General features: G+C 41.7%; 1 long non-coding RNA gene across 1 annotated transcript in view; it reads right to left on the reverse strand.

Moving 5' to 3' along the window:
- The window catches only part of LOC148131302 (uncharacterized), a 76,786-nt gene extending 64,727 nt beyond the window's left edge, over positions 1 to 12,059 (reverse strand). The window contains exon 1 of the long non-coding RNA XR_015748349.1: positions 11,694 to 12,059. This is a non-coding gene — a long non-coding RNA (uncharacterized LOC148131302). The remainder of the gene's footprint in view (positions 1 to 11,693) is intronic.
- Between the last annotated feature and the right edge of the window lie 141 nt (positions 12,060 to 12,200).

A 12,200-nucleotide genomic window follows, 5' to 3' on the forward strand; every position in this document is an offset into this window, starting at 1 on the left:
TTATTTTTTTTAATGTATATGCTGCTAAGGCTAGAACTGGCTACCAAAGGCTAGACAATCGCTGGATAGCAGCAAATAGTTTTTTGTAAATGTTTGCTGCCACCTAGCAGTCAATAAGGAGCAAATATCTGTAGCTCAGAGTTAAACTATTTGTATTTGTATTTATTTGGTTTGTCAATCACTTACAAGATACAGATATAAGAATAAACATAGTTTTGAATACATGAGATAGATACTTATATGAAAAATAAAAAGAAACAATAGGACAAGGACGGTAGGCACGATTGGTGCGCTTATGCATGCCCCCTACAGGCCTCTTAGGAAGTGGGTGAGGCCAATAGTAGACAGTCTAAGGTTAAAGTTTTTGGGGTTTGGGGAAGAAACTGTGGAGTCCTTGGTGCTTTCTGAGCATAGCTGTTTCCTTGCAGATATTTTCTTATTTGATTTGGTAACATTCTCACTGCTAGTAGGTGTGGGGTTTGCTCCCTGTTTATATACAGTAGCTTGCCCTGTCCCTATTGATGAGAGTGCAGTTTTCTCCTCGGCAGTTCCGTGACTAGGATGTTGTTTCCTGCTTGATTGTCTGGTGTTAATCCTTGTTTATCTGGGTGTGGGCTGTTGGAGAGCATGCATTCAGATATTTTGGTTTCCTGCTTAGCTTTTTAATTGTCTCTTTAGAATGGTAGATAAATCTAGTTCATCTCTATATGCCTATTGGTGGCTGATTTATCTGAATACCAAGCTTCCAGGAATTCCCTAGTGTTTTTGGAATTAACTTGGTTTAGAATGTCCTAGATGAAATTATGGGTGAGTCTGTCCACGTGTGATGAGATTAAGGTATTTTCATCATGTGCTGACTGCCAGTTGGTATTTCACAAATACACTCTGCTAGTCCTTTGCCTGTCTATTCTACATAGAGACTGTTAACAGTCCTTACACTTAATAGATTTCACTTATAACTCCTGTTTTTTTTTCTCCTTGGCCCACTAGTCTTTTGGTTTACTTAAGATGTTTTGGACAGCTTTAGTTGGTTTGTGTGCTACAGTGGTGCCATGTGAGTATAATAATCTGTTGGTCCTCTGTTTTGATATATGGCAGTGTTATCCTTTTTATAGCTTGTGTTGGTTGTGTTGTAATGAATTGAGTGGTCAGGGACTTTACATAAAGTTACATTGGTATCCATTTTGTTGGAAGATGTTGAATAGGTGGTCTCTTTCCTTTTTCTGATGCTCTGGGTTGCTGTGGTGTGTTTTCACTCATCTAGGTAATGTTTTTACACTGCTCCTAGTTGTTGGAAGTTAGGTTGCTACTTTGGTAATGGAGCACTTGTGGGTTCAACTCTGAGCTACACATATTCTCATATATGAGCATTAAATGTTACAGGCAACAAGCAAATGGGGAAAAAATTGAATGTATGCAAATCTCCACCAAGGGCCAACTATTCTTTTTGTTTGAGTGTTTACAACAGCATGCCCTGCCCACCAGTATCTGATACAAAACTGAAATAAACTGGACAGTTGGACTGAAAACAGCTCAACAAAGCAACAAGAACAATAAAAAGAAGGATCTAGCTAACTATCATGAATGTTCATTTCAATCTGAAGAAATATCTACACACCATAGATAACCTCAAGGAGCAACTGGAAAAACTATGAGCCCAAAATACAAACACACAAAAAATGCTCACAGTACCTAATATAGACATATATAACCATTGGATGAAAGTATAATATAAATTTTAAAATAAAATTTGGAATATCTCATATAAAATGATGGAATAAATAGTTTAATCACTGATAAATATATAAACATATGTTAGCTTGAAAATGTGAAAATTTATACCAACTGTGAGGAATGACTACAAAAGGATAGCACAAAAGATTTGTAACCGACACACTGTATGTATATAAAATGGAAGATGGTTTTATGTTTTTATGTTTTGTTTGTATATGTTTGTCTTAAAAAATAAAAACATTTTTTTAAAAAATGTTCACAGTACCTAAAGAAGCTTCTAAAAGAAGCTGAAAAAACAAAAAAACAAAAACAAAACTCCAAACCAAATTGACCAAGCTAAATCCTAGAAGCAAAGAGGTACTGAACCCAAATGGGTAGTCAAAATATCCACCTCCCCACTGTCCATTGCAGAACACAATATCCTCCAGAAAGACTCAGCTGTAACATAGATGATGGTAATCTGTAAATAGTCAGAGTACTGCAACCTAATAAGGTAGCTTTAAGCTGATGAGTCTTAAGCCTGTGGGAGGATAGCTGCACCAGGTGAAGCATCAAAAAGCTAAGTGGCCCTCAAGAAAGGGTTCTCTTGGAGTAAAGTTTATTTTGGAATTTCCACAACGTTATTCTATTGTTTTCTAGTCATCCAGTGGGTTACAGCCACATGAGTGTGTATGTGTGTGATGTAATGATTAAAGAACATGTAATAGTAAAGAGTAAAAAGACTAAGAATAAGTTCTATCCTCAGTTGAGAAACTCATTGGCTAAGCAACAAGCTAACATTAATTTTACTCCAAAACAAATATGCATAAATATATGCTCTTTCAGAGAAGAGGCTAACAAAAGACAGTTGGATGATAGTGGAGCTGACAATCTCAGTGGAAAGAGGAGCTGATGAATGAATTGGCTCCTCCAACTCCATCCAGATTGAGAGGATTTAGGATGGCCCATAGTGCTTCATACAGATGTTCCCTGCAACAAGGCCATAAAATAGCAGTCTCCAGGGGGGTCTCTGGAGCAGGGAGAATTAGCTTTTATTTTATTTTTATTTATTTTGTTTTGTCAAGTGATTATAAGATAACAGGTATAAGTATAAACATAGTTATGAATACATGAAATGGATACATATAAGAAAAAAAACAATAGGACAGGGACGGTAGGAACGTTGGTTATGCACACCCACTACAGACCTCTTAGGAAAGGGGTGAGGTCAATAGTAGACAGTCTAAGATTTTGGGGTTTGGGGAAGAAACCACAGAGTCAGGTAGAGTATTTCAAACATTGACCACTGTTGCTGAAGTCATATTTTCTGCAATCAAGTTTGGTGCGGTTAACCTTGAGTTTGTATCTATTGTTTGCTCTTGTATTGTTATGGTTGAAGCTGAAGTATTCATTGACAGGTAGGACATTGCAATATATAATTTTATGTGCTATACTTAGATTGGACCGAAGGTGCCATAGTTCTAGGTTTTCTAGGTCTAAAATTTCAAGTCTGCTGGCATAAGGTATTCTGCAACAAGCAGATGAGTGGAGAACTCTTCTTGTGAAATATTTCTGGACTTTCTCAACTGTATTAATATCAGATACATAATGTGGGTTCCAGACTGATGAGCTGTATTTAAGTATTGGTCTAGCAAATGTTTTGTATGCTCTAGTTAGTAGTGTGTTATTACCGGACAAAAAGCTATGCAGGATTAGGTTAACAACTCTTAATGCCTTTTTGGCTATGTAGTGGGCTCTAGCACTTAGATCATTAGAGATGAGAACTCCAAGGTCCTTGACAGAGTTTGGATCATAAACAAGGTCTTGACTATTCAGCTTGTATTTTATTTACTGATTTATTTATTTTTTGCCAGTATGTAGGACAGAGCATTTATTTGTTGAGATTTGAAGTTGCCATTTGTTTGACCATTCTGATATATAGTCGAGGTCTTTTTGAAGGGTAGCAGTATTGTCAGTGGTGTTGAATAGCTTTACATCATCAGCAAAAAGAACACAGTTGCTCTTAATATGATCACAAAGGTCATTTATGTAGATTGCCTAAACCACAGTTCAGAATCCTTAAAGAGACACTGGGTTTGCACACCTCCTCTCTTAATCACTTTCATTGGGAATTCATTTATTTATATCCCACATTTATTATTTTTATAAATAACTCAAGGCAGTGAGTATACCTAATACTCCAATTTTCCCTAAATATGAGTTATAAATTGCATTTTGAATATTAAGAACCTCCTGAAAGATGAGTTTTATTATACTGGGTGATTTTCTTTCAATCTTCGGTGAAAAAAGTTTCTGATAAGTTTAAGGACTTAAAAGAAAAAACTTTGTAATTTGAAAATAAGCAGCAAAAAGGTAATTAGAACTTTGATAGTGGAAAGTTTTTAAATGGATTAAGAGGCCAAATTGACTGGAAATAAAATTAGATGATAATTAATTATAAGTATTTCCTGTAGTTTGTTTATAATCCTTTTAAAACAAATAAAAATTATGAATATAAGTGTAAGATATTCTTTCTTGGGGAAAAGTTGCAATTAGATAAAAAAATATAAGTGGAGAACTTGAAGTCTGTTTACTAGAGGCAATCAGAAAGAACTAAAACTTAGAGAATGGAGGAAAATATTTTAACTAGAGAATTCAAGAATTTTTGGCAAAAATGTACTCAAAACTTTCCTTTCAGATAGTTTATTATATAAAAAAATGGGTTCAAAGAAATAGAAGTATATACAACCAAGTATCAGGTTGCTTTGGATATGGATTTTAAAATTGGCAGGATACAAGAATGATATTGACAAAAATGTTATATAGGATTTACAAATGAAACCAATTGACGTTTTAATAGATTAAAAAGATAATACACACAGATAATAAACAAGGGAAGTTCATAAGTATTTTGTGGGATATTATTTGATGGGATTAATATTTTCTTATTAACTTTGAATGATGATGCTTTAAATATTTATTTCAAGATATAAGACATAACTCTAGGAAGAATTTTTTTTTGTATTTTTAGATAAAGTGATAGGTTACTATGTAAATGAAACAAGCTTTGTTCGGGTATTTTCCCACGTCATTATAGTTGTGCTATTAAAGTTGTAGCAACGTTTCGACAGAATCTCATCTGCCATCATCAGGCTTCTGTATTGTGTTCGTCTGATATATACCGTGTTTCTCCAACAATACGGCCTCCCCCAATAGGAAGTCCCAGCATGTTGTATCGGCATAAAATCAAAGTAAGCCCCTCCCCCCAAATTAAGGCCTATATTAAGCACGTGAAATGGGGGGAATGGCGGAGGGGCTTGCCGTTAGGAAGTACTTTTGTTGCATACCTGGATATGGTGTTGCCTGCGTTGACTTTGGGGTTGGTGGGGCACTTCGTATCAGGAGACCTTCTGCCACCATTGCTTTCCCTTCTCCCCATGCTGCCGCGGCATTTAGAGTGACACTGCGGCATTTGGCGCAGCCACGCGCGGCCAGTCAGGGCTCCTCCCTGCAACCGGAGCCCGGTGGAGACACTCAGCTTCAGGCACTCCTGTTGCCACCTTCCCTTCGCTTTCGAAGGCAAAGCCAATTCTTTTAAAAATGATGCTCTACTACCGGTACAACAAAGCCTCCCCTACCCAAGAGGGCAGCCCAACCCCACGTGGGGAGGTGAATCTCCCGGGGCCACAGCACAGGATTGGTCCACCCCGGGAGAAGCACCCAGCTGCCATCCCTGCCTGGCACCAGGCAGAGCACAGCGCAGCTGACAGGCGAGCCCTCCTGCCCAGCAGCAGAGCTCTCGCAAAGGCAGTGAGCACCTCCCCACCAGGTGCTCCGCTCATTCCACCAGGGTCGTGCCAGAGCCATGCGAGCTGGGTAGAGCCAGGAAAGCGAGCCGCGGGTGCGTGCCTGCCTGCCAAGCGAAAGAGCCGGGCCGACCTGAGCTTGGCTTCCTTCCCAAGTCCCTCCAGCCCAAACCTGAAGGGCCACTGGGAGAGGCCACCCAAGGCAGAGATAGCACCCACCCACCTGTGGACATGGAGGTGACGGTCTGCGCCGCGTCCTCCTCTGAGCTGAGCCCTGTCGAGTCAGTGCCTCTGCCCGATGCCCATGCTGCTGCAGCGTTTGGAGCTGCCGGTGCATTTGGAGATGTGTGGGGACTGGGACGGGCTGGGCAAGGGGTGGAAAGGATGGGTGGCTTCGGGCTCTCTCCGCCGGACCCACCGCCCAGGGAAGCAGCACTGCCATTGCCTCGCCTCCCTGTTTGCGGATGGGTGGGCGCTATCACTTCCTCAGGCAGCCTCTCCCAGTGGCCCCTTCGGGTTCGAGCTGGAGGGACTTGGGAAGGAAGCCAAGCTCAGGTCAGCCCGGCTCTTTCGCTTGGCAGGTGGGTGCAGCTCGCTTTCCCAGCTCTGGCAAGCCTGCACGGCTCTGGTGCAGCCCTGGTGGGATGAGCGGAGGGCCTGGTGGGGAGGCACTCACAGCCTTGGCAAGAGCTACGCCACCGGGCAGGAGTGCTCGCCTGTCAGCTGCGCTGGGCATCCCAGGTGAAGCTCTTCGCGCTCTGCCAGGAATCAGGCAGGGATGGCGGATGGGCGCTTCTCCTGGGGTGGGCCGATCCTGTGCTGTGGCCCTGGGAGATTTGCCTCCCCACATGGGGTTGGGCTGCCCTCTTGGGCAGCGGAGGCTTTGTCGTACCGGTAGTAGGGCATCATTTTTAAAAGAATTGGTTTTGCCTTTGAAGGCGAAGGGAAGGCGGCAACAGAAGCACCTGAAGCTGAGTGTCTCCACCGGGCTCCGGTTGCAGGGAGGAGCCCTGGCTGGCCACACGTGACTGCACCAAACGCCGCAGTGTTGCTCTAAATGCCGCGGTAGCACGTGAGAACGGAAAGCAACGGTGGCGGAAGGTCTCCCGATATGAAGTGCCCCACCAACACCAAGGTCAACATCCAAGCCGTCACTGCCCACCCATCCGAGGATGCAAGGGGGGTGAATTAAGTCACCCCCAAAAAGACGGCCTAGCCATTTTTTCAGGGGTCAAAAAAAAATAAGGCCCGGCCTTATTTTGTGAGAAACACGGTATTTGTTTTCTTAAGTTTTCGCGGGTATTTATATGTATGGTATTCAGCTTTGTTCGGGTATTTTCCCACGTCATTATAGTTGTGCTTTTAAAGTTGTAGCAACATTTCAGCAGAATCTCATCTGCCATCATCAGGCTTCTGTATTGTGTTTGTCTGTATTGTGTTTGACGAACACAATACAGAAGCCTGATAATGGCAGATGAGATTCTGCCGAAATGTTGCTACAACTTTAAAAGCACAACTATAATGACGTGGGAAAATACCCAACAAAGCTGAATACCATATGTATGTATGTGTATGTGTGTGTGTGTGTGTGTGTGTGTGTGTGTGTGTGTGTGTATATATATATATATATATATATATATATATATATATATATATATATATATATATATATATATATATATATATTCTGAGGTTTTCGCGGGTATTTGTATGTGGATCTTTGGTTATTCGGGTTTTCTCCCATGTAAAATTGGAAGTATCTAGGTGACGTTTCGATGAAGTCTCATTCATCATATTCAGGCTTGTGTCTTCGGCTTTGTGCTTCTCGGAGTTTTGTGAGCTTGCAGCTGCTTCTTCCTTTTAACTGCTAGTGGGGATGTGACTTGATTGGGTGGGGGCTTGGCTGTGTTCTGATTGGGTGGGGGTGTGTTCTCATTGGTTGGGGGTTTGGCTGTGTTCTGATTGTTTTGGGGGTTGGCTGTGTTCTGATTGGCTGGGGGTGTGTTCTGTTCAGGTGGGGGCACACCCCCGGCCAATCAGAACACCACCAACCCCCCCAACTAATCAGAACACAGCCAAGCCCACAGCCAATCAAGTCACACACCCCACTAGCAGTTAAAAGGAAGAAGCAGCTGCAAGCTCGCATTACTCTGAGAAGCACAAAGCCGAAGACAAAAGCCTGAAGATGATGAATGAGACTTCATTGAAACGTCACCTAGATACTTCGAATTTTAAATGGGAGAAAACCCGAATAACCAAATATCCACATACACATACCCCTGAAAACCTCAGAAAACAAATATTGCACCTCTACAAGGAGGAAACCCACCATCTGATCAGGACTTATGAAAAACTTAAAGTCCCAAGAGCTTCCATTTTATGTGACCTCGCATTCCTATGCAACTGCCGAGATCAAAATTTAATTCCCACAAGCTTCCAATTGAAATTCCACACCAACACAGCAGCCACCAAACGCATCCTAAAAAGAACATAATTGGCCCTAATTAGAAATTAACTTCAGACAAAAAGATTCCTCCTAGACCAAATCAACAAAGATCTTCTCACACTTCACCTCAGACTCAGCTACAAGATTCACCCTGCACTTTGGGACAAACAACTCGCTGTCTGGAGAGCCAAAACACAGACCAACCTCAAGACAGACACACACACCAACGAACTCAGAAAACTACAATGTCAGAAACAAACTCCTCCCCCCTCACAGCCACACATGAAACAAACAGTGCACAACATCTCAGACAAGATCCTCACCAAAGCTGAAACCAATGTCCTTTCGAAAAGGATTCAACTTTGCTGTTGCTCCCAAACACATCCCCACAGAAACCATTATATGCGGAGTTGAAACCAGCCTGACCAAAACCAACCCTGATGATGCTAACAGAATCAGACTCGAAATCACCAACATCCTCTGCACTAGCAAACCACCCAAAAGCAACTTATCCAAAGAAGAACAAACTGCACTACTTAACCTGAAAGAAGACACCAGCATAATAATCCAGCAGACAAGGGCAACGCGACAGTGGTTATGAACACATCTGACTACCAAATCAAGTTAACCAACCTACTCCAAGACCCCACATAGAAACCCCTAAACACAGACCCCACCACCTACCTAGAAAAAACCACCAGATCCAAAATAAAAGCCTCCCCCATCAGTGAAGAAATCCAGCAAAGAATCATACCCAGAGAGAAATCATCCAGATGCCCTAAGCTTTATGGTCTCCCCAAGATACACAAAGAAGGAACCCCACTTAGACCAATAGTCAGCTCCATAGGCTCACCTCTACAAAACCTAGCCAAATTTCTCGCCAAACAACTACAGCCCTATGCAGAATCCATCAACTCACATGTAAAAAACTCATTCCAGTTCATCGAGATCATATAGAAACAAAACTTACAACCCAGCGACCTACTAGTGAGCTTCGATGTCATATCCCTCTTCACCCAAGTGCCTATAAAAGAAGCCTTGACAGCCATCCAAAACAAATACAACCCCCCCAAGCACATCCTAGATCTGACCAACCACTGCCTATCCAATACATACTTCATCTACAACGGACAAAAATACAAACAAGTAGAAGGAGCACCCATGGGATCCCCCCTCTCACCTGTCACCGCAAACCTCTACATGGAACACTTTGAAACACAAGCTCTAGAAAAATATGATCACAAACCCAAACTCTGGCTCAGAATCGTAGATGACACCTTCATAATCTGGCCACATGGGAAATAAAAACTGAACAACTTCCTCACACACCTCAACAGCCGACACCCCAAAATACAATTCACCATGGAAACAGAAGCTAACAATCAACTTCCCTTCCTAGATGTCTTAGTATACAAAAAATCCAATGGCTCCCTAGGACACACCATCTACCAGAAGAAAATACATACAAACCACTATCTACACGCACTCGCACACCACCACCCAGCACAGATCAATTCCTTAGCTGAGACACTCATCTCCAGAACAAAATGCTTAGCCAACAAACAACACCTAAAAACTGAACTACACACTCTCACTAATGTACTAACAGCCAATGGATTCCAAAGAAAGAAGATTACCCACCTAATCCAAAAAGAAACCCCAACCAAAATCCAAGACAGAGAACAAGAGAATGGCAAAGCCCTCCTCCCATATATAAAAGGCACTACAGACAAAATCAGCAAGATCCTCCAAAAACACAACATTAAGACAGCATTCTGCACAAACAGAAAAATATCCACCATCCTAAGAAACCCTAAAGACAGAATCGAGTTAGAAAACCAAGGAGTATACGAAATCCCTTGCACCACCTGACCCACCACATACATCGGACAAACTAACAGAAGAATAAGTGCACGCATTGAAGAACACAAGAACTCAATCAAAAAAGAAGAACCGACCTCTTCCCTGGTCCAACACCTCAAAGCCACAGGACATGAGATTGACTTTAAAAATACCAGAACTATCGCCAAAACTGAACACTTCAACAACAGAATAATCAGAGAAGCCATAGAGATAGAAAAACGCCCACACAGCATGAATAAACAAGATGATACCTCTCTCTTACCAGCCATTTGGAAACCCACCCTCATTAACAAACGAGTACCTAACATGAAGAATGACACCAGACCCACACCCACGAGGGCCACACAAGATGCTACCACCACACTTCCACATAGAAAGCAGACTCACACCCACACAGAAGATGAGACACGACCACGGACCAGAAGCCATACCACAGCTGCATCACTACCCGCTTCAAACCCCTCCAACCCATACATGAAGTGGACTGACACCCACCATGAAGATGTGGCATGACCACGAATGCGAAGCCAAACAACAGGATCACAGCTCACCAGCTCAAATCCCCCAGCAACTAAGACTAACCTGAGCACAACCAAGTCCCACCTGAACAGAACACACCCCCAGCCAATCAGAACACAGCCAACTCCCACCCAATCAGAACACAGCCAAGCCCACACCCAATCAAGTCACACCCCCACTAGCAGTTAAAAGGAAGAAGCAGCTGCAAGCTCACATTACTCTGAGAAGCACAAAGCCGAAGACACAAGCCTGAAGATGACGAATGAGACTTCATAGAAACGTCACCTAGATACTTCCAATTTTACGCGGGAGAAAATCCAAATAACCAAAGATCCATACACACACACACACACACACACACACACACACACACACACTGTATATCATCATCATTATATCATTTTAGCCATTGTATTGCAGGGTAAAGGCCTCTTCCACGTGTTTCCAACCAATATGGATATATACACAAACAGACACACACTTTGTATTTTTCTTAGTTTGCATTAGTTTTTTTTAGATCTTTGTATTTTTAAACTTTAATATTTTTTTAAAAGAATATACACAGAGATCCTTTTGTTACCCCAAATGACATACATGCATTCCTGAAGATATCCCTGGTCTCCATTAAACCTATGCAATCAATGCATAGTCAATGTCTGGAATACTCTACCCGACTCTGTAGTTTCTTCCCCAAACCCCAAAAACTTTAACCTTAGACTGTCTACTATTGACCTCACCCCTTTCCTAAGAGGTCTGTAGGGGGCGTGCATAAGCGCACCAACGTGCCTACCGTCCCTGTCCTATTGTTTCTCTTATTCTTTTATTTTTCTTATATGTACCCATTTCATGTATTCACAACTATGTATACACTTATACTTATTATCTTGTAAACAATTGGCAAATCAAATAAATAAAATAAAATAAATAAATAAATTCTGAATAACCACCTTTTGCTCTGAGTTTAAATCAGTTTATGGCTAAGGAGAGCAAAACTTCTCCTTCTTGATGCTGCAAACCAACATTATGGGTGTCAATTTTGCAAGCCAGTCAGAAGGGCAATATATTTTCCTCTAACCTTCACATGATAGCTGAATTTGAAAGGCTGACTTCTCTAGCACCTACATTAAATCCTAGGTTAAACCCATGGCAGCAAAGAGATATTACAATCTTTTTGGAACATATTAACATTGAAACAATATTTTTATTCTACATTCTTACATTCAGAATCATAATAAGTTACAATTTTTATTGTCAAAAGAACTTGAAAAATCAGTAGTATCATATTCATTTCCCCCTCTCACTCCTTTAGTATCAATTCCAAAGACAGAAAGGGAAAAGGCACTAACCATGGCAGCACGGTGGTTAGAATGCAGTACTGCAGGGTACTTCTGCTGACTGCTGACTGACAGCAGTTCGGCATTTCGAGTCTCACTGGCTCAAGGTTGACTCAGCCTTCCATCCTTCTGAGGTCAGTAAAATGAGGCCCCAGATTGTTGGGAGTTTACAGAGTCATCAATATGCTGACTCTGTAAACCACTTAGAGAGGGATGTTAAGCAATGTGAAGTAGTATATAAGTCTAAGTGATATGGCTAATCATAAGTACAAAATACTACACGCCTCAGTATCTAATAAAAAAAGAAAGCTGTACCAATTCAATAGCAGCTCATTGGGAAAGTGTACTTAATTCACATGTCAATCATACTCTTAAAAAATATTAATAGTGGTGCCACATGTCCTATCACTTATTCATCCCCTGTATTTCCAGATGGTTTAGCTACTGCTAACCCCAATGTTTAGGGTTCATCCGGAATTCTGGTTGGCTTCTCTTCACAATTGTACCTATGTATTAAAT

Source organism: Notechis scutatus, chromosome 3 (genome assembly GCF_049901735.1).
Source record: "Notechis scutatus isolate UNSWTSFEM ecotype Mainland chromosome 3, rNotScu1.2, whole genome shotgun sequence".
Classification (NCBI taxonomy): Eukaryota; Metazoa; Chordata; class Lepidosauria; order Squamata; family Elapidae; genus Notechis; species Notechis scutatus.